This window comes from Aricia agestis, chromosome 9, assembly GCF_905147365.1.
Source record: "Aricia agestis chromosome 9, ilAriAges1.1, whole genome shotgun sequence".
Taxonomy (NCBI): Eukaryota; Metazoa; Arthropoda; class Insecta; order Lepidoptera; family Lycaenidae; genus Aricia; species Aricia agestis.
In genome coordinates, this window is record NC_056414.1 from 7968574 (window position 1) to 7990751 (window position 22178).

A 22178-nucleotide genomic window follows, 5' to 3' on the forward strand; every position below is an offset into this window, starting at 1 on the left:
TAAAAACGGGACCCTATTCATGAGACTTCGATGTCGGTCTGTCCGTCTGTCTGTCTCCAGGCTGTATCTCAAGAACCGCTACAGTTAGAGTTCTGAAATTTTCACAGATGTGTATTTCCGGTGCCGCTATAACAACAAATAATAAAATCAAAATAAAATTAATATTCGAGGGGGCTTCCATACAACAAACGTGATTTTTTTGTCTTTTTTTGCTCGTAATCAATAATGGCAACGGCTAAACGCTTTAAATTTTCACAAAACCCTTAATAATTATATTTGTAATTTAATTATTTATTATAAAATTTTAATAAAATAAATATTTAAGGGATAAAAAATAAAATAAAAAATAAATTTTTTTGCATACTTTCTGATTTCTCTCTGTAATGGTACGGAACCCTCCGTGAGCGAGCCCGACTCGCACTTGGCCGATTTTCCATTTTTTGTTTTAAGTCAGATGTTACAACCGAAGTTTAACTTGGAAAGGTTTTTCTAGTGTTGAATATTTACCACCTTACTCAGAGACATTTAATTAATAATATGATTAACCTTCAATTTAACGAAGAGATTGACAGGTAATGTATGGGGCTTACCGCTTATGTCAAAATTTTGAATTATTTACGGTTATCAGTTTCGGGATTAAGACGGTTTCGAGTTCACAACTACTATCTATTAAAACTTTATGTGTCAGAAAAATCAGTTTTCTAAGATTTTCCTAGAAACTATTGTAAATTGTACAAAGGCAAGAAGTTAATTCTCTTCAGCGGGGCTCAAAGTAGGACAAAGATTTAGACTCCTCATCCGCTCTTATCATGTTTGACCTTAATTCCCAACTTCTAGCATGACGTTAACTTTTGCAGACTGAATTAGTCTTATTAATAAAAGAATTGCTTAATTATCTGGATTTTTATAGATAATTAAGGTTAAGTAAAAAATCGATTTGGATATTATGTTGTTTTCTATGAGATGCCGGCCCTGCCTCTCATAGAAAACAAGAAATGGAACAGCAAGAAATGGAAAGGGCGTAAGTGACAAAATGCTTTTTGTCGCGTAATTTAAAAACCATAAATATATTTCATATAAGCTATGGGCAAATTATAGTGTATGCTTGAACTAATCTTTGTACTGTAAATTGTGGAAGCTTAAATCACGCTCCAACAACAAATATGACATACAAAATAGAATCCCTGTTTTTATAGAGATCATTTTGATTAATTATTCTGTGTTATAAAAGTTGACCAATCGTGTTATGCTATGGGTAATTCAAAGATAAAGACATGACGAATACTGACAATGAACTTTAATTTCTTAGCTTTAGTCATTGTTGAGAAAAATCGATATCGCTGCAGCCAAATTATCAAAGCGTCACCTTAAATGAAAGGAAAATTAAAAAGTTTTGTAGCTTAGGCCTAAACGAGGCTCGAGTCGTTCATATATTAATAAATCAAGTGGCTTAATAGTATTAATTTTGACTAGTCAATTTTGTGTTATAAGTATCGAAGAATCACGTAGGTTCACGCTCCCCCTACGGTGATGCCGTAATTTACCGTTTTAACTCATAATTTGAAAGTTACAAAATTATAATAAAAATACAGCAATAATTTTCAGCATATAATGTGAACATTCCTTTCTACGTTATTAATTTCCTATTTTTGTTTATTATACTCATTATATCAGCTTCCAAAATAATACTAATAATTCATTTAAATTCAAGCATGCATACAGTATCTACCTAGTATTTACAAATTACGTTTATTTGAAACACACGCCAAATATAGATCGACAATTTCAGTAACTACATAATATTATATTATTTGCCGTTTGAATTTTTAGGGCAATTTTAAATTAAAATAAGTAAAAAAATTGGATTTTGGTGCGATCTCGGCAACGCGGCAAATGTATGGTCAAGGTCGTTTGCTCAGGGGATAGCCTTAAGGCGCTTACTGAAAATCAGCGTTGCGCATCACATGCCTTGCAGTCATTCTTATCGTATGCTGAGTAAGCTATTTCTATTTAGTAAAAATGGTTTTGAAATTATTTTCTTAGATTTTTTGTATTGTTTTACCAAATAAAGTTCCTTTCTTTCTCTTTTCTAGGCCGTACTGTTAAATTATAAAGATTATGAATAAATGGTAAAGAAATCTCCGTACAAGCAACATTGTAACTTTTAAACTAAATAAAATTTCTGTTCTCGGCAAACATTAAAGCCTAAGAAGGGGAGGTGATGGAACGTTGTAACATTATGATGATGTCTTTAACATTAAAATTTATTTGTTTCCATTTTCCTTATTTTTCCCGGCGCGAAATAATTAAAACATTACAATAATGATCCTCTCTTTAAGGCCTGTAATTCTTTTGGTAGTCATTTTGCGTTGGACTATTATGACGCGATGCAATGTATAATGTTATATAATCGTCTCTAACATTATCCGGACTCATTATATTTTTTTCAAATGATCAAAGCAATTCTTAAAGCAAGCTGGACCAGAATAAAATTCCTTTATCCTTTTTTGTGATCTAACATTAATTAATAACTAGCTATTTGACCGAGCTTTGCTCGGTATTCGATAAAACACGACTAAAATGACATTTTCTAAAAATGATTTCTAGCTAGATCGATTTATCGCCCCCGAAGCCCCCTATATACTAAATTTCATGAAAATTGTTGGAGCCGATTCAGAGATTCCAATTATATAAGTACATATATAAAAGTATATACAAGAATTGCTCGTTTAAAGATATAAGATATAAAAAAATTATTCAGTCCGATTATTATATTTATTAGTCCAAATGTCAAGAGTTTTTGAAAGCAATATTATAAGAGTAGTAAAAATACAATTTAAAATTCACAAGTAGTAAACTATCTAAGACTGTATAAAGAGTAATTCAAACAAAATGCCAATACTAGCGCCATGAAACCGCTGCTCGAGCAAATCTTAGCATTCACCGGAAGATATGAAACGTCTAGCTGAATTTTATTGATGTTCCTATCTTAGACCGAAGATTTAGGTCATACGGCACTTGGAATTCAGAATATTTTGCCTTGGCTAATTTGTTTGATGCTTATAAGGTTTTTTGACTGGATCGATTCAGTAGGGTTGGTAAGTGGTTAAGACTTTCGTCAAAAGCGCCAGTGATAAACTCTAGTTAAAACCTTCAGAGATCGGTAGACACGGGCGTACCGAGGGGGCCCTGGATCATGTCGACGTCGCTACTAAGTATATTATCTAGTACTTTTATCTATAAAAATCAAAAATTAAGAAAACGAATTTTTGCCATTTGTTTACAATACAATATTTTTACAACTAAAAATTATAAATTTTTTAGTCTCTATAAACACCTAGCTTATAAAAAATCTGATTTGCCCTCCCCCCCCCCCCTGGCCCAGAACCTGGGTAATTTTGCCCCCCCCCCCCCCTCCTGGTCCAGAACCTGGGTATTTTGCCCCCCCCCTGGCCCAGAACCTGGGTACGCCCATGTCGGTAGATACAAGATATAAAGGTCTTTCATCCTGACATATCCTTTAACTTTGTAATTAGAGAGAAAATATCAAACAGGCCGCGCCATGCAGACTGTATGTGCGCCGCAGACTCGATCACACAAAAGTGTGCCGTCTGCGATCTCCCTAAATATTACCTATACAAATTGTAAAGCCATAATATATTATGTAGTACTAAACAGTAAACTATAAGCCACAGTGTATCAACCCAACCTAACAAAATGCGCGGCTCCCCTAAATCTAGTATCACTTCGCGTAATAAAACACACGTATTTATTGTCGAAATAATACAAATTTCAGTTCTTTTCCGAGTTTGGATACTCCGTGTCGTATTCAACTCGTTTCGTAAAATTCAATTTTGGGAATTTGTTTCCTCCAGTGAGCGACGCGCGGAATACTGATGCGGTACACTTGAAGCAAAAAATCTTCCTAAAGACACAATAATTCAGCTTTATAGCGTCCAAATTGAGTAATACGGATCTGAATAAATAGTGGAATAGTTTTGTGTCAAAATGAAAACACGGTTGCGAGGTACACCCAAGAGGGAACGTGTAAAACAAAATCGGAATTGTATGACTAGTGTCATATTGTGTATTTGTATGCTTAGCTATTGAACATAAGCAACATAAACTGCTGCGGTTAATGTAATGCATAATTAATATTATAGATTATAGATTGATTCAAGAGAAAGGTTTTTGCGTGCGAAGACGTGAAGGAGGCTCTTCTATTATTATCAATGTGGCTAAGGGTCGCGCTACACCGAAATGGCAGCGGCGAGGCGAGCACTTTCAGTGTCATATGATTTTAAACTTTTTCTTCATTAATGTAATACATAGTATCGCTTGAGAAATCGCAGCCGCCGGCGTGGCCGCCAGTGGCCACGGGCGGCCGTAGACTTCTCAAGCGATACTATGTATTATAATAAAGTTGTAATTACAATGAAGATTAAGTTTAAAATGATATGACACTGAAAGTGCTCGCCTCGCCGCTGCCATTCCGGTGTGGCGCGACCCTAAGTTCAATAAAGTTATCATCAAAATAATTATTCATGGCTTTACTATGTAAAAATTATATCTTCCGTACTAGCCTTAGATTCTATCATTATTTTGTCAAGACATAAATTGTTTGCAATAAGCTTGACTTGTCAAAGAATAAATTGCGATACAAATCATTTGGATTTTCCAATATATTACATATGTGCATTAGCTCGAACTGTAAGGGCTTTCGTACGAGTTTCAGCATGGATCAGCCTCTCAAGCTGAAACAAAGCTTAAGAATACGAAAAGATTTATCTCGAAGAACGATTGCTCTGTACATTTTGTAAAATAGTATCTTAAGAGTTTAAGAAATACGATTATGTTGTAGTGTTTCTTGTTAACATACATGTTTACTAGCAACTCAATTGTTATTATCTAGTTAAATTGTTTTCTGATTTTTTTATAAGTGTTTGTGTAGATGAGCTGATTCCTTTAATTCTATGAAAAAAAATGATATTATCTTATATATATAAAAATCTCGTGTCACAATGTTAGTCACCGTACTCCTCCGAAACGGCTTTACTGATTTTTACCAAATTTTATATGCATATTCAGTAGGTATGAGAATCAGCTACTGGGAACTTTTTATATTGATAAGTGCATTTGTTGAATAAATAATAGTAAATTATTACAACTCGAGACTGACGGCGAGCATTGCTTGTGCAACGGGATAGCGATGGACGTTGCCACGGTGACATACTTATTTAGTCACTTCAATAAAATAATACGGGCGAAATACTTTATATGGCAAAGAAACGTTTGCCGGGACAGCTATAGTATTACTATATTTTACTATTGCTAAAAGAGTTAGTTAGATTGGTGAACTCTATGCAACTTCTGGCAATATTTTTCGAAATCAACGCGTCGAACCACATTAAACACAAAATCATACGATAGCAGCGGTTAATTAAATATATTTATCGCACATTCAATTCATTAGTTTGAATTTCCAATTTCGCATTGTAGGAGCGAATCGCCTGGCCGAATGAATGGAATAATTAATTACCGGCTTATAACTGGCTTTAAACCTAATGACAAGTAATTTGCAGTACATTATGGCGATACAGAGTTACCCTAAGCTGCTCTAATGAATGGTCGCCGCTGCCCATCTGAGACCTGCATTAAACGCCTATTAGTGCGGATAACGTCGTGATGATTAACTGCTAAACCGTATGGGAGTATAGTGGCTAGACTCTAGTGTCAAAAGAAATAAGGCTGGATTCATATGCGCCAGTCCGAACGCGTGGTTTGGTTGCAACCGAGATTACCAAACAGATGTAAATAACAGCAAAAGCGCCGCTATTTAAATAGATCGTTACAAACATTTGCTTGTGATCTGGCAGTGTAGCGGCCTAACCGCGCGTTTAAGCTGCCGCTTATAATGCAGCCTAGAGTGCTCGGCAAAACTAGAACGGCAATCGGCGCAAATGTGAAGGTATATTTTTATTTTTTAGGGTTCCGTACCCAAAGGGTAAAAACGGGACCCTATTACTGAGACTTCGATGTCTGTCCGTCTGTCCGTCTGTCTCCAGGCTGTAACTCAAGAACGGTAATAGCTAGAGAGTTGAAATTTTCACAGATTATTTATTATATTTCTGTTGCCGCTATAACAACAAATTTCCGCTAAAACATTAAATATTAATGGGGGCTCCCATACAACAAACATGATTTTTCAAACATTTTTTGCTCGGTATAAATGATGACAACAGGTAGGCTCTTGAAATGTACCCAAAATACTCAGCTGTATTTATGCTTTAATAATTAATAAGAAAATTTAAATAAAATAAATAATTAAAGTGGGTTCCCATGCAAAAAACTAATTTTTTTACTATTTTTGCTCTATAATGTACGGATAACGGAACCCTTCGTGCGCGAGTACAAATCGCACTTGGCCGATTTTTTTAGGGTCATGAGGTAGATCAGTGATGAATCCGTAACACCGACGTGATTGATAGATTGAGTTGCCGAGAATCCATATAGACCACCAGAAAAAATTATTGAATGGCTTACAAGCTTTACTTGATCGGGTTATGCCAAGTCAATATTAGTCATCTGGGTTAGACAAAACCCGATCAAATTAAACGTAGATCCGCCATCTGCCCATGAACCATTTAATGTCATAATACCTCACTTCCAAGAATCAAAATGATAACTTTAAAGATGAAATTCTAATCACAAAGCAACATAAAAGTAATCTAAATGGTCATAAAGACACGACATTCATACAGATAGTGTATCGTCAACACTATTCTTGATACCGTACTCGCGGCCAGAGTTAAGGTAGGGGGAGATAAGACGTCCATAAACACAGCGTCAAACCCGACATAAACTTTATCGTGATCGGACCGTCTTAGATGATGGTCTGTGTATCCATTAGTGAATTAAAATTGAGTAATTACATGATGATTATGAGGAGGAGGATGATTGTGTAGTAAATGTAACAATAATGAATTCAGTAATTATTAAAAGTAGAGTTTTTAAAATTTCCTTATTTTTTAGTACTTAAGCTTTACAGCCTATACATCACATTACTTATCTTAGATACTTCTAGACAAAAATAAAAATGCGTATGTGTATCTGTCTTTCTGTTTGTTACCTAAGCTCTTCTTGATTAAGCCGCTGACTCAATTTTGTTGATTTTTTTTATATTATGGTGCTACTTTTAGTTCTGAGACATCGGACAATGTTTACCCCAATAACGAGCTTAAAATAACACGATGAACGAATTTTGGCGCATCGAAATGCGGACAGCAATTTTATATTTAAATTATTCTTATTTCTCTTCTTCTTTCTTAGATATTACTGATGTATTTATTTCGATACTTGCCCGAGGTTCTATTCATACCAAACGATATCTAAACTTAACCTCAATAATGGAGAAGTAAAGTACGAGTAACCCATCTCATATTTGATGATGGTCTAACTTAAATCCAACTATCCCAAGTGCACTTCGGAGTCTCTTATAGTTTTATATAACGCAATAACCCCCGTCTCCCCCTGATATGACCACAATGTAGTCCATACTACAGTAGAGTAACCGTGCGAGTTTCTTACGCCGCGCCGGTTCTTCACGCCGGTCTAGTTCCCGAAACATATTATTATTATCAACACGGTGACATTCTAAAAATATATTTTGTATCACTAAAAAAAAAAAAAAAATTTTAACTAATGGTCACTTTTGAGGTTTTTAACAGTAAATTAGTTCTCCACTAAAGTCAAGGCAATTTATGGTGGCACCAGCGGTCATGAACCTTTCTAGTCTAGGAGCTATGTGAAAAATACTCGCACTGCATTCTGTTAACTTAAGAATAAAATTGATTTCTTGTAAAGAAACAGACTTATATTTTCATCGGAAAACGTCTTGGTTACCTCTTTGTATGATAATAATCTCCAACTATTTATGAGTTTCAAGTGATATTTATTCTACTATGTTTACATAGTGTATGCAAAATACGATATCACCCTTGGACTAGAAACATCTGTCACTTCATTGTCAATCACGGTTTGTATAGAAAATGACAAGTTTCCGCGATTTGAGAACAATATCTCATAATAAGGAAATACGATGAGATAAAATATTATCTCATCGTATTCCATTATTGGGCGATCAATAAGTTACACAAAGTAGCATTTTTTAATTTAGATAAAAAAAGGTAAATCGGAGTATGGTACGAAGATAATATACTGTATACATATTTTGCATTGTGGCATTACCCTTTGCTTCAGAACTTTTACAATACTTGCCACACGTATGACATAGTAAATAGATAATAAAGATGAGTTTTATTGAAAACATTTATTGCGAAATGCATGTTCGACTGTGTTTTCCGTATTCTTCGTCTAACTTTTATTGATGGTGCAATTTCCGTATATTTTTGTTGCCATTTGGCTTATTGTCCATATATTTTATTAAACGTGTCGTTTAAAATTCTAGTACAGTACAAAAAAAAATCTTTGACTTTTAAGTAGCGGATGAACTCGGCTGGATTTGCTGGAAGGCGATCCATTTTGATTGTACTGGCTGGTAAAGAAAAAAGTTAAGAAATTTCTTATCGCTTCCCTTACGAATATACCTCTATAATATTTATCCACAGAAATGTAGTAAACACGTGTAAGAATACTGTGGTTCATCAAAAAAATGAGTACGCATTGAAAAATTGCCATTAAAAGTTTTGTGACTAGTCACGTATTTAGGCTATAGATATAGTTCCTGTGAGCGAATAGACTAAGGGCCTGTTCCACCACTCCATAATAAAGTGCCGGATGGGCTATCCACAACTTATTTGACAGATTCTCCATATTCTGTCTGTCAAGTTAAGTGGTGGATAGCCTATCCGGCACTAATCAGGAGGTGGTGAAACATGCCCATAATCCAATAAAATACAGTCACCGTTAGAATGAACAGTTTGTTAAGCTGCAGTATTAAACAGTCCCCGGGGTTATAGATTTGAAATTAGCTTTTGTTGGGTTACTGTAATACCATTTCCGTTATCGAATTGGACCGATATTTGCATGCTTCAATGATATACCCGTACAGTTTAAATATTATTATGTAATACATGAGGATACTGATAGTAATATATCACGTAATGGATAGTTATTTTAAAATATTGTTAAATATCATCATAGGTTATCAGATCAATAAATACGTTGCTCCATGTTAATGAAAATAATTAATTGATCTTTTCAGATCAATTACTATAGGAAGACTTTTTAGAGGTTATGTAGAAGTTGTAACTTTATAGGTTAGGATTATTATTTTTACGGCAGAATTAGCCTTGCTTTCATAACATTAAAATGTAGTGCCAATTCGAATGTGAAAACACGCGAGCTCACACCGCGCGCGTAAAAAACGCGAACTGGGCGCGTTCGCGTTTTTTTCGTGCTTTGTGCGTCTTTTTTCTGAATCGTTTACTCATATATTATACTGCAATGCATTTAGTGTCCAGTTTAAGCGAATCCTCATACATGTTATACAAAAAAAAGACGGGTTGCACTCCGGGAGTGCCGGCAGAAGTGAAAACTTGATTATTAACGTTGTGCATTATTTACAATTTTTTTAAGTAACCCATTTTTTATAAAAATCGATTTTTAACAAATCGACACTACTCTCCAACCGTCTTACGGTTTTTCGATCAGACGAGAATCTGACGCGAGTTTCACAGTTTTTACCCATCCCACAAAAGTGCTCAACACCGCTAAAGAATTTTTCACTTCAATAATGAAATAATTTTCTAATCAGCAAAAATTTTACAAAGTGTGGAGTCAATGGACACTGAAAGGGTACGTCGGGAAGTTGGTGCTCCGGCGTAAAGTCTTACGGTGCGGTTATTGCCGGCTTTGTTCCGACGAAACAGAAGTTTCGCTGCCGACTCTACTATTGTGAAACGTTCCATTACAAAGAATTATTTCTAATGAAAAATATTTAGTCTGATGGTCGGAGAAGTTTTCTAAAATAATATTTGTATACGTGTGAGTGCCTAGTTTATTAGGTAATAACAGAAAATGTCACTGTAGAATAACAAACAGTTTGTCAGCAGAAAGTGAAGCAATAGTAAGTGCGATAAAATGCCTTCTATCTTTTTCAATTAAGCGACACTGAATAGAAAATTTAATAATTTTTCATTTCAACTTTAATAAATCTAAATACATACAGTAAATATACCAGTATACGCCATTTTCATACAAATCACATGAATGTAAATAGTGCGCGAGATTCAGTGTCAAAACAAAATATGACAACATAATAAAAAGGGGACTTTAATTTTCACCGAAAATGCCGAAACAAAATCATGAGATCACATATATTCAACTTAACATTATTACGTGGAAGTACACGTAGCTTCTCTTATGGTTCGTCTACATTGCCGTGACGTGCCGTGAATGGAAAAAAGACGCACTTTTGGTGTAGCATTAATTGCACATTATTTGCTACAATAATTTTAGATAAGTAAATCAACTAAGAACAGACGGTCTTTAGACATCGTCATAATAACCACGATGACACCATATCAGTTTGTGCGTTTATTTGATTAACAGTTAGATTTTTTTAAATATCTATGGACGCTTCGCACCACGTCAGTCTGGCCCCGTGCTAAGTACCTGAAGGACTTGTGTTACGGGTACCAGACAACGGAAACACATATTTAAGATAATATATATTTAATTTTTTTTTATTTGATACACAATATATTATTTAATACACATCTATGACCCAGGAACTTTGAAAACTTTTTGTTCCATCGGCGGGATTCGAACCCGCAACCCCCGGCTTGAGTTACACCACTCAACACCCATTGAGCCACAGAGGTCGTCAAATATCATAGACGCGTCCGCGCAATGCAGTTTCGATAAATTAAACGTTCCGTCAGTACTACGTGACGGTAATTTTGACTAAAAGATTGCAACGATGGACAAAACACATCTTATATTTCCTACCATTCTTCCGATTTATTTCTGTTGCAACTCAACGAAACAGTTGCATACTCTCTCGGCCGCCTATTATAAATTATTATTCTGCAATGATTGGCAATAAAATAAAGATGTGACAATATAGCCTTCTACAATTCACGTCACTTCACGTCGTTTTTACGTCAGGACGATGTAGAGTGTGGATCCACCTTAAGACTCGTTATTCGCTCAAAGGCAACTCTCGACTCGAGTATATTTCCCATTTACTGTTTCACTCCGCGAAGGTACGACGTTACTTTTAAGTGAAATTTGCTGGTAATTTATCTTCGCCTTGTTTAAAGCCATTGATGCCGATACAAAGTCTTCAAAATTTTATTTAATTACAGACATTGGCATACCGGAGTAAATGTAACCAAAAGTAAAAAAAAAACATCATCTAACGACTTTAAAATATTACGTAGTGAAGCTTAGGATTTACGGCAAAACTATAAGCTTACAGAATTAGTAGTTACAGAATAAATTTTAATGAAAATGGGTAAAATCCGAGACAATAAGGGTGGGTTGCACCTGAGGCGTGGTTATAGTTACAGTTATGGTCAAAGTTATGCTTACAGTTTAAGCTAACTTTAACTTTAACCTTAACTTTGACCACAGAATTTGACAGATGACAGCTGGTCCGACAAGGCTTTAAATGAACGTGGGCGGGGGCGCTGCTGGTAAAGGAGAACTGTCAAAAATGGCGTTTTTGTATGATGACAGCGTTAGTTCCTTTTTTCGCCACAAAGCCTTGTCGAGCTCTATGGTTATGGTTAAATATAGCGTCCATTTTTACTTTAACCATAGATTTGACATTTTACATTGTAGTTAAAGTTATAGTTACAGTTATAGTTAAAGTAAGTTGGTGCAACCCACCCTAAATATTATTGGTAGCAAATATCCTGCAAGGAGCTGCAAACTCAATTCAATTGTTATAAATGCGAAAATGTGTCTGTCTGTTACTTTTTCACGCTCAAACGGCTGAAGTCTGAACCAATTTTGCTGAAATTTGGTTCAGAGACAGTTTGATGAAAAGACATAGGATACTTTTATTCCGGAAAACTATACTGTGCCCGCATCATAAACGAATCACGGCCGCGGCGCAACAAATTTTTGGGTGTGATCTAGTTTGAAAAAAAATATATAATTCACTATTTCAGTAGATTCAAAAAAGTACATACTAATCTGTATGTTCTAATTTAATTTAGAAAGTATGTTACTCTAAGAACCAAATGTAATTCAGACATGTACTCGATCGGCTAATACAACTAATAAACCGTATGCTCGGAGGGTCTTAAGGGATTCGATCGAGATTTGTATCGCCTAAATACGTACCTGCTATACATGAACTACATGGTAATACAATGGACCAATAATAATCTATGATTATCTGATCATCATAGCTTAATAAATATTAGTAAAGTCTGGTAGCTGGATGGAGATAAATTTTGTAATAAAATAAATATAAGCATTTGAGTGTTTAAGTACTTAAGACACGCAGACAAACAGATAGATTTTCAAGACAAGCAGGTATAAATAAAAACTTAAACTTGCGCAACAGCATAACAATAAAATGTAGATTATAAATTTAGCTGATAAATTCTAAAAAAAGTTCGTAAGTTCAACTTGAACGCGCACTGGAATGCACTGGAATTCAATTGAATATTATATTCCAGTGCATTCCAGTACCCGTTTACATTATTCGAGTAGCAATCCAGCACTGGATTGAAATAAATGTAAACCTGCTATAACCTGGCCAAATAACAAAAATAAAATATAGATCATTAATTTCGATGCTAAATACTAAAAAAACTCGTAAATTAAACTTAAGCACGCACTGGAATGCAATTAAATGTATTCCAGTACCCGTTTACATTATTTGGAGTAGCAATCCAGCGCTGAGTGGATCACTGGATAAGAATAATGGAATCCCGCTATAACCCGGCCAAATAACATAACATGCACAATTCCACATACTTATTTTTTTCTCCGATACATAAAATCGAAATTCCCTGCATCCGATGCAAAAATCCAACGTACGAACTCGTGAATAGTCGGACACATTAAAAGTACGCTGGTAAATCTCCCAAGACGTTATAGGAAATGTTCTCTTTATCTTACACCATCCTGTTCCGAGCACCTTCCGTTTTCCGCGCGGCCGCACACCGGATCTCAAGATTTATTTACAATAAGACAGCTGTATTTCACTGTAACGTTATGCCTTATTTGTTTCATATGACTGCCATGCTTCATGGTGAGATGGATATTGTTTACATTTTGATGGGAACTCTGAAAATATGAATATTCGTAATTCGCAGCATATTACTATAAGACTTAGTTTGTTCTGAATATACTCGCAGAATATTATTGTAGAGGTAGATCATAGTCAACGGACCTGAAAAAAATGCATGATAAAAGACTGTTAATTGCTTATTCCGACTACGCTAAAAGGTATTTTTAATTCATGTGTAGGTATTGACTATAAGACTTAGTTTGTTCTGAATATACTCGCAGAATATTATTGTAGAGGTAGATCATAGTCAACGGACCTGAAAAAAATGCATGATAAAAGACTGTTAATTGCTTATTCCGACTACGCTAAAAGGTATTTTTAATTCATGTGTAGGTATAAAAATCAATACTTATCACTTAGCCCATGATATTACAATTATAATAAAAATAATATTTCGAAGCCCATGTATTAGCTGATCCTTTATCATTATCTTAATTAATTGATCTTGAAAATTGCCATGGCCGGTATAAAAAGTCAGTACTCAAGATGCATCTCGGTCTCAAAACAGGGTTCAGGCCAGAGCCTGACTTGAATTTTGACAGGTAATCAAACACAGATGTTTGATTACCTGTCAAAATTTGGACCAATCACAGAGCCGAACCGCGTCTTGAGACCGAGTCGCATCTTAAGTACTGACTGTTTATACGGACCAATATGGCCCGTATAAACAGTCAGTACTCAGTACTTAAGCTCTTACGATATTTCGTAAGAGCTCAGCAATGCCAGATAGTTTAATTATTTATTTTATTACATTTTAGACAAGTGCAATCAAAACCAAATCAATGAAAATACAGCAAAGCCGTTGACGTATGGAGAAAAATGGTTACCGAAGCATTGAATGTGTATTGTTTCGGTGCAGATACGAGATTATCATCCATCACCGCCTACGAATAGCAAAGCCTTCGCACACCCTGCTATTTGCGTGCTACCGGCCCTGGGGCGCCATTCTCAAGCCTCAAATTTCGTTTCGATCGCAGACTGTCTCACTCGCGCGATTTACCAAAACTAAACATAACAAATTCAACCTTAACTCCAGAGTGTAACGCACACATTACTTCTGCGAGACCAATCAGCATTGGTCGGGCGCATTCACGCGAATTCCTGCAAATGCGCTCGCCTTTTAAAAATTCTCAGAAGATTCTGCGCTAGTATAAATTAGAGAGCACGTGCGCGCTTGAGGAAGACACTCTTCAATCGAAGTCACATTCGTAGCTCGAGAATCGGTCCCCAGGATTAGGCAGTATTAGGCGAATCGAATCCACTAAGCGCTCTGCAGCACCGTACGTTATGCGACGTCCGAGGTATAAATTAATTAGTTAATCGTGTAGGCACGATTCGAAATGTTAATCGACTTTATTTTAATTTAAGTTTGCCAATTTACGCTTCCTCTTAAATCTGGTTACGGCAAAGTCTATCGGTAAAGCTAGTTAGAGATAAATTTAACTTGTTTCCATTAGCCTCTCTCATCGCGGTCAGCTGCGCAGACTGAATAACATCGCTCCTTGCAGATATATTACTTGCTGTTTTTAATCCAGATAAAACTGAGATTTATTATCTAGAATAACACTTTTAAGTTTATACTACCGTTTTAGATGCTGTAATATTAAAAAGTAAAAACTCAGTGTTAATATGATATAATCATAATATTATTTAGTAGCCGCCTTTAACAACAGCTGTGAAGAAACTATAATTGTTTGTTAATCTCTTTGTCGAACCTACAAAAATTGTTAGCACAATCTTATTTATTTAAACTTAATTGTTATTATAGTGCCATTATAATATTAACATAATTTACAAACCGACATCGAAATCTTTAAATTTTCAGTTTAAAACAAGTAAGTTTGACATTCAATTGTTTCAGTTGGCATTTGCTGAAATGCCAAAGAAAGTCAACATACGAAAAACACTTTTGTAAGTCCTGTATAATAAGTAGGCACTTTTCGATTGTTGTTTGAATACCCGTCTATGCCATAGCAGCACATATTATCATAACCGCGGTCTATGATTTATTCTAATAGTTTGTAAAATGGGGCGTTACAAGCTACGAATAATAAACTAGATTACAAGTAAATAATTCCATATTTTTATAAAATTTAGCGTCATAGACAAAGCGTAAATGTCATTTATAAAGCAAATTAAGATTAATAAATGCGCTTCAGAGTTTTTTCACAGGGATCTTACCAACAGAGATGTTGATAGTTTTATAATAATTTTATCGTTAGTCAATCAAAAGTGGTAGTGAACAAATAAATTTCAGTCAAAAAGCTAAAGATGCGCCTCAGAAGCTTTTGGGCGAAAAGAACCACCTTAAAGTAACGAAGCCTCAAACTAAAAAATAATAACTTTAACCTTTGCGTCCATCTCTATCTCTTGAGATACTTTACTCGGATCACCGATTATAATATATTATCGTCGCCTCCGTGGTCTAGTGGTATAGAGCGCGGCTCTGAACTCGGAGGTCGTGGGTTCGATATCCGCGTTGTAAACATGTTATTTCCAAGTTTGGTTAAGACAATGCAGGCTGATCACCTGGTTGTCTGACAAGTAAGATGATCCATGCGTCGGATGGGCATGTAAAAAGTCGGTCCTGCTCCTGATCTCTCGCCAGTCGTGTCGGTCTTCCGTCCCACTGGGTTATGAGAGTAAAGGAATAGAGAGTGCTCTTGTGTACTGCGCGCACACTTGGGCACTATAAAATTACTCCTGCGTAGCTGGCCTGGTTTCAATGAAATCGGCCACCGTCACCGAAACCGGTGTGGGAGCTATTATACAAATTATAGATTACTAATTTCCATTGTTTTAAATAACAAAAAAATATAAACAAGGTCCGTCGTTATCTATAACTTACAGACGCAAACTAAAACAAAGACGTAATATATATAGATCCACTTAATTATATTATACCTGCAATTAATTAAGTCCTTAACAATCGGGCTCACAAATTGTTGGTCTTAACGAATTCCCGGTCTCCGTTCATTTCGGTCTTCCCCCGTCTCAGTTCATTCGGTCTTCTTTAATTACAGTTCCTTTGCAGAAAGGCGTGCCTCGGACGGCACTTCTGAAACTATTTGCGACGGTAAATCTAGTCTGTACTAGCAACATGCATACCCATGTAAATTTCTAGAGCAGCCCACTCGTTAATTCGATCCGTGTCGCATACTACATTTTCTCAGAAATTCACTTTAAACATTGTTCTAACTTTCAAGTTTACGTATTTCTTGTCTTATAGTTTTCATTTATTTATTTATTTATTAACACTTTATGCAAATTTACAAAGGCGGGCTTAATGCCTTGTGGCATTCTCTACCAACCAAGCTGAGAATGTATAATACAGGCGCATTCGTGGTAATGAGACACAAAGGATTAACGATAAAATAAATGGATTTATGTATATATATATGTTACGCTCAAAGACCGAAATCGCTCAATGAGCGAAAAAATGGCTCACAACGCGTTGTGGTCACAGTGAAAAAAAAAACGACGCGAAATTCGCGTCGTGGCCCTAGTGAAAGCGGCCACAACGCGTTCTGGCAAACACAAAAAGACCATAACGCGAAATTCGTGTCGTGGCTGATATGCTACGCTGCACTGCACTGCACGTTATGCAGTGATTTAGTAAAAGTAAAAATATTTTGTAGTACGCGTGGTAATTCAAATATAATCTTCCATACGATTAATCAATCAAGAATAAATCAAGAAAAACGAATAGCATATCAGCCACGACACGAATTTCGCGTTATGAGTTGTGGCTGTTTCACTGTGACCACAACGCGTTGTGAGCCATTTTCTCGCTCATTAAGCGATTTCGGTTTTTTAGCGTAACATATATACATATAAATAATGAATAAAACTATTACTTATATAAGTTTAATTATAATAAACATACATAAACAATAATATACATATTATATAATATAAATAGATATAATATTCATAAACTATAGAATATATACCTACATAAAGTATGTCATTGCAAAGCTTTATGTATCAATGAGAAAAAAAAGTTATATTGTCAAATATTAATTCCAATTTATCATAAATCATAATTATTATTCATTCAATTGATTTTAAATATAATTGTCGAACTCTGCGTTTAAAAATATTTTTATTAGGGGACATCCTGATTTCTAGGGGGAGGGCGCTCCAAAGGAGAATGGATGGAAATGGGTTTTTAGTGTTAGATATTTTTAAAACAATACCACGCTAGAGTGTGTTATCGCTTCCATATTTCTGATTCGCTTCAGATGATAAATACTTTGTGATATTTTACTCACAAATCAGTTTCCACAGAAATCCTATGACGCCTGAAAATCATACATGTTGCCACACAAAAACTATCCATTTTCCTTTTCTGAAACTCACCATACTAAAATTTATTATATTCTGCGGTTGAAGCCTGAAATCGACAATATAAACTTGTTTTTTGCAAATTATTATAATAGGTAACTAACGCTTTTATTATTATTTTGATTACTACTAAATTAATATTAGACCCTAATGGCTGGTATACACGTATTAAGTTGATAAGTAGTTAACTAAATTTTAACTTAATTTTAAGTTGTTAATTGCATGTAAACACATAATTTAGTAGCAAGTTAAAATTTAGTAAGTACTAAACTAGATGACAGTTAGAATTTAGTTACTACTTAATACTTATCTACTTAATACGTGTAAACCAGCCATTAGACCGAGAGTGAGTTTTATTTTATTGAGGAAATTATGTGGGTAGATGAAATTGCTTATACTAAGCAAACAGGCACTATGAAGTTCTTTAAAATATTCTTTAGGTCGAATTCTATAGCTGGATCACTATCCAGGTTTCATAAATTCGTATTAGTTTACCCTTTTAATACGAAAGAATTTTTAAATATATTTAAAAATATAAGTATTGAAAGTTTAAAATTCTTTGTTGTTGGATAGCTTCAATGCTCGCGTTGTGTTTTTAAATTAAAACTGGAAAGAAAATTGTGCTTGTTAATTAAAACTTAAGATGTAGCTCAAATACTTATTTGAACATTTTTAAATGCACCTGTATCTTCGACCGTAAGTTAAATGATTGAAATATAAAAATATGTTTTAAAAATCTACAACATGGTGTCACTTAAATATTAGTAATTGCTTACACTATTGCCTACATGTTAATAATAATATTATCTAACAGGATTACTTGATTTAAACTTATTGAGTAAGGGTCCGTACCGCGAAACGGTTTTGAGACTCAATCGTACGACAATTTGCGTTCTACTCTAATAAACGTGAAATGACGTTGTTAGAGCAGGACGCGGCATTCTCGTCCGATTGTTTGAGTCTCAAAATGGTTTCGTAGTACGAGTAGGCCTAAAGATTCAAATGTCATATTGTATAAAGTATTAGTTTAACATTTAAAAAGATTTCCATTATTACACCAAAGTGCACTTAAATTATAATATAACAAGCTTTTGCCCGCGACTTCGCTCGCGTTAAGAAGTATTATTATATACAAACTTTCATCCCCTATTTTAACCCCTTGAAGGTGGAATTGATCAAAATCCTTTTTAGCGAATGCCTACATCATAATATTTACCTGCATGCCAAATTTCAGCCCGATCGGTCCAGTGGTTTGGGCTGGGCGTGCGATCACCGTCAGTCACCTTTGAGTTTTATATAATATATAGTTAAAGATTGACGCCTTTAAACATTTGTGTCAAAAACAAAAAAAACTTCTGATTCTAAGTTCATAGCAATGATTTAAACCTACTTTTAAATAAAGATTCTAGACAATTCTAAATGCCACCAAAAGAAATTAATAACTTTAATTTATAACGAACGAACGATCTCGTTCCAAACTTCGTAGTTCGTTCTTAAAGAGGGCGGATGAATTCTAATAACTTTTTAACGATTATTCTAAGTTTCAAGTTTCTTGTAGTTATAATAAATTGTCAATTTTAAGAGGGTAGTTTTTTTTAATATACTACGGGATAGTAGAGCAAGATAGAAATTGGCTGGCCGTCTGTCGTTCCCACTGCCTGTCTCCAGGCTGTATATATAGCTAGACTTCTGAAATTTTCTAAAATTGTGTATATCTGTTGTCGGTGTAACAACAAACACTAAAAATAAAATAAATTAAGTTTTTAAGGGGGGACTCCCATACAACAAACATGTTTTTGCAATTTTTTGCTCTGTCTATATAGGTATATTAATAAGCGAGCGAAAAACTTTGAATCCCTTTTGACGAAAAATGTGGAAACGTAGGTGATTGAAATTTTGCACAGTTATAGTTTATACTCGTATATGGTGAAGGAGTGCATCGAGCTAATATTATTTTTAAATTATGCTTGTATCATACATTTTTTTAACAAATGTAACATTACACACACTACAGCACACACGCTAGGAGATTTTGATTGACAAGCCTATACACACGAAATGTACTCTTTTATTTATGGTTGAAGTCTGTTGTCAAATTGAAAATAGATTTAGTTTTTTTTTATTAAATCTTAAATACTGTTAGACAATTATTACACGGCCAGTCTGTCATCATTTGACTTTATTAATATGAGACTGTCGCAGGTCAAAAAAATAATATAATATAGCAATGAGTTTCTAAAATACTAGAGTAGCAATGTCTTACAAAAGATTCTCAGAAATGCGTAACCACTTTTTTGTTCAAAAGACAATGTCAAGTCATATATTCGTTATGTCATTATGTATGTGAGATATGCCTGCAGGCATCTTCGAAGTGGCAACGCGTTGCTACCGTAAACTTCCAATCTAGTTACGTTAGTAACATAGAATATCATTGTAATATAATCAATTTTGTGACAATAGAATATCAATAGAAAAGCGTTGAAATTTGAAACTTATAATTTAATTGTTTATTTGAGGTCGAATTTCGACCATTGGGCGATCTCTAGTATAACAACACAAATACAACAGGTACGTAATACAATAACAACAGGTAAACTCTTGAAATGTTCACAAAATATTAAGTTGTACTTTATTAATTGATGGCAAAATTAAAATAAACTAAAAAAATAAGGAGGGGCTCCAATACAAAAAACACAATTTTCTAAGTCCCGACTCTTGTGAAGTAATTTTACATAGTCTTTGGCAGAGTAGACTAAACTAAGGAGTACCTTAACCTATCTATATATTTTTTTTAATGAAATAAGGGGGCAAACGAGCAAACGGGTCACCTAATAGGAACCAACTTCCGTCGCCCATGGACACTCGCAGCATCAGAAGAGCAGGTGCGTTGCCGGCCTTTTAAGAGGGAATAGGGTAATAGGGGAAGGTGGGAATGGAAAGGGAACGGAATAAGGGAGGGTAGGGAAGGGAAAAGGGTAGGGGGTTGGGCCTCCTGTAAACTCACTCACTCGGCGAAACACAGCGCAAGCGCTGTTTCACGCCGGTTTTCTGTGAGGACGTGGTATTTCTCCGGTCGAACCGGCCCATTCGTGCCGAAGCATGGCTCTCCCACGTCTAAAAATCTGCTTGTTAGGGTTCCGTTTTAGGGTTCAGTAGTCAACCAAGTTTTGTTGGTTACAAAACTCTAAACGAAACCCTAACAAGACATAATATTATGTCACAAAGTGCTACATTAGTGAGTCCGAAACTTCTTTCAGCAAGATCGTTTCAGCAATTTGGGCGTAAAGAGGTAACAGACAGAGAGACAGACACATTTTCGCATATAATAATTTTAGTATAGACAAGCTTTTGCCCGCGGCTTTGCTCGCGTTAAGAAGTATTATTATATACAAACTTTCATCCCCTAATTAAACCCCTTGGGGTTGGAATTTATCAAAATTCTTTTTTAGCGGATGCTTGCGTCATAACATCTACCTGCATGCCAAATTTTAGCCCGATCCGTCCAGTGGTTTGGGCTGTGCGTTGATAGATGACCATGTCAGTCAGTCACCTTTGAGTTTTATATAATATATAGAAGTATGAATGTAAAGCATAAGAAACGAAGACCTAACAGACGGACCCTCTGGCATTTATAAGACTAGTATGGTTTGAAATAATAATATTCTCAAATATATTGTGGTCATAATATTATTTATATTATGACTACAATAATATTTGAATCATGAATTATTAGACTAAAACAAAATAACTAGACCAGAGAACATCTCTTCTCTGGTAGCGCAGCTCTCTGGGTGGTCAAACTATTTGCGCATGAATTACACCAAAAAAATAGTTCTTGAACTGTCAATATGAACTTCGAAAACAGTTGATAAGTTACAGTTATCAGCGGACTCGATAAACGATCAACTCATTGACGCCCGTGTGCTCGCGCCGGTCAGTTGTAATGTTGTAATACTGTGTAGTGCGATATTGTTAGAAAAATATATAATAGCATTTCAAGGTTAGTAGTTTTTGTTTATCTTTATGTTTATTCAAATGCTATTTTATTCGTCGATTAGGTAACGTTGCTAAGCGCTTACGTATCATTCATTCAATTTGACAACATACTTCTACCATAAATAAAAGAGTACCTGTCCTACAATTCGTGTGTATAGGCTTGTCAATCTCCTAGTGCGTGTGTTGTAGTGTGTGTAATGTTTTATTTGTAAAAAAAATGTATGATAGAAGCATAATTTTAAAATAATATTACCTCGGTGCACTCCTTCACCATATAAACTATAACTATGCGAAATTTCATGCTCCTAGTAGTTAGTAGTTTTTGTTTATCTTTATGTTTATTCAAATGCTATTTTATTCGTCGATTAGGTAACGTTGCTAAGCGCTTACGTATCATTCATTCAATTTGACAACATACTTCTACCATTAATAAAAGAGTACCTGTCCTACAATTCGTGTGTATAGGCTTGTCAATCTCCTAGTGCGTGTGTTGTAGTGTGTGTAATGTTTTATTTGTAAAAAAAATGTATGATAGAAGCATAATTTTAAAATAATATTACCT

The 22178-nt window shown here is 34.9% G+C and overlaps 1 protein-coding gene across 1 annotated transcript in view; it reads left to right on the plus strand.

Annotated features, from left to right (window-relative positions):
• Positions 1-21532: 21532 nt before the first annotated feature.
• The window catches only part of LOC121730537 (monocarboxylate transporter 9-like), a 29481-nt gene continuing 28835 nt past the window's right edge, over positions 21533-22178 (plus strand). Inside the window, exon 1 of the mRNA XM_042119626.1 lies at positions 21533-21620. The gene's annotated coding sequence lies outside the window, so the exon portion shown is untranslated. The remainder of the gene's footprint in view (positions 21621-22178) is intronic.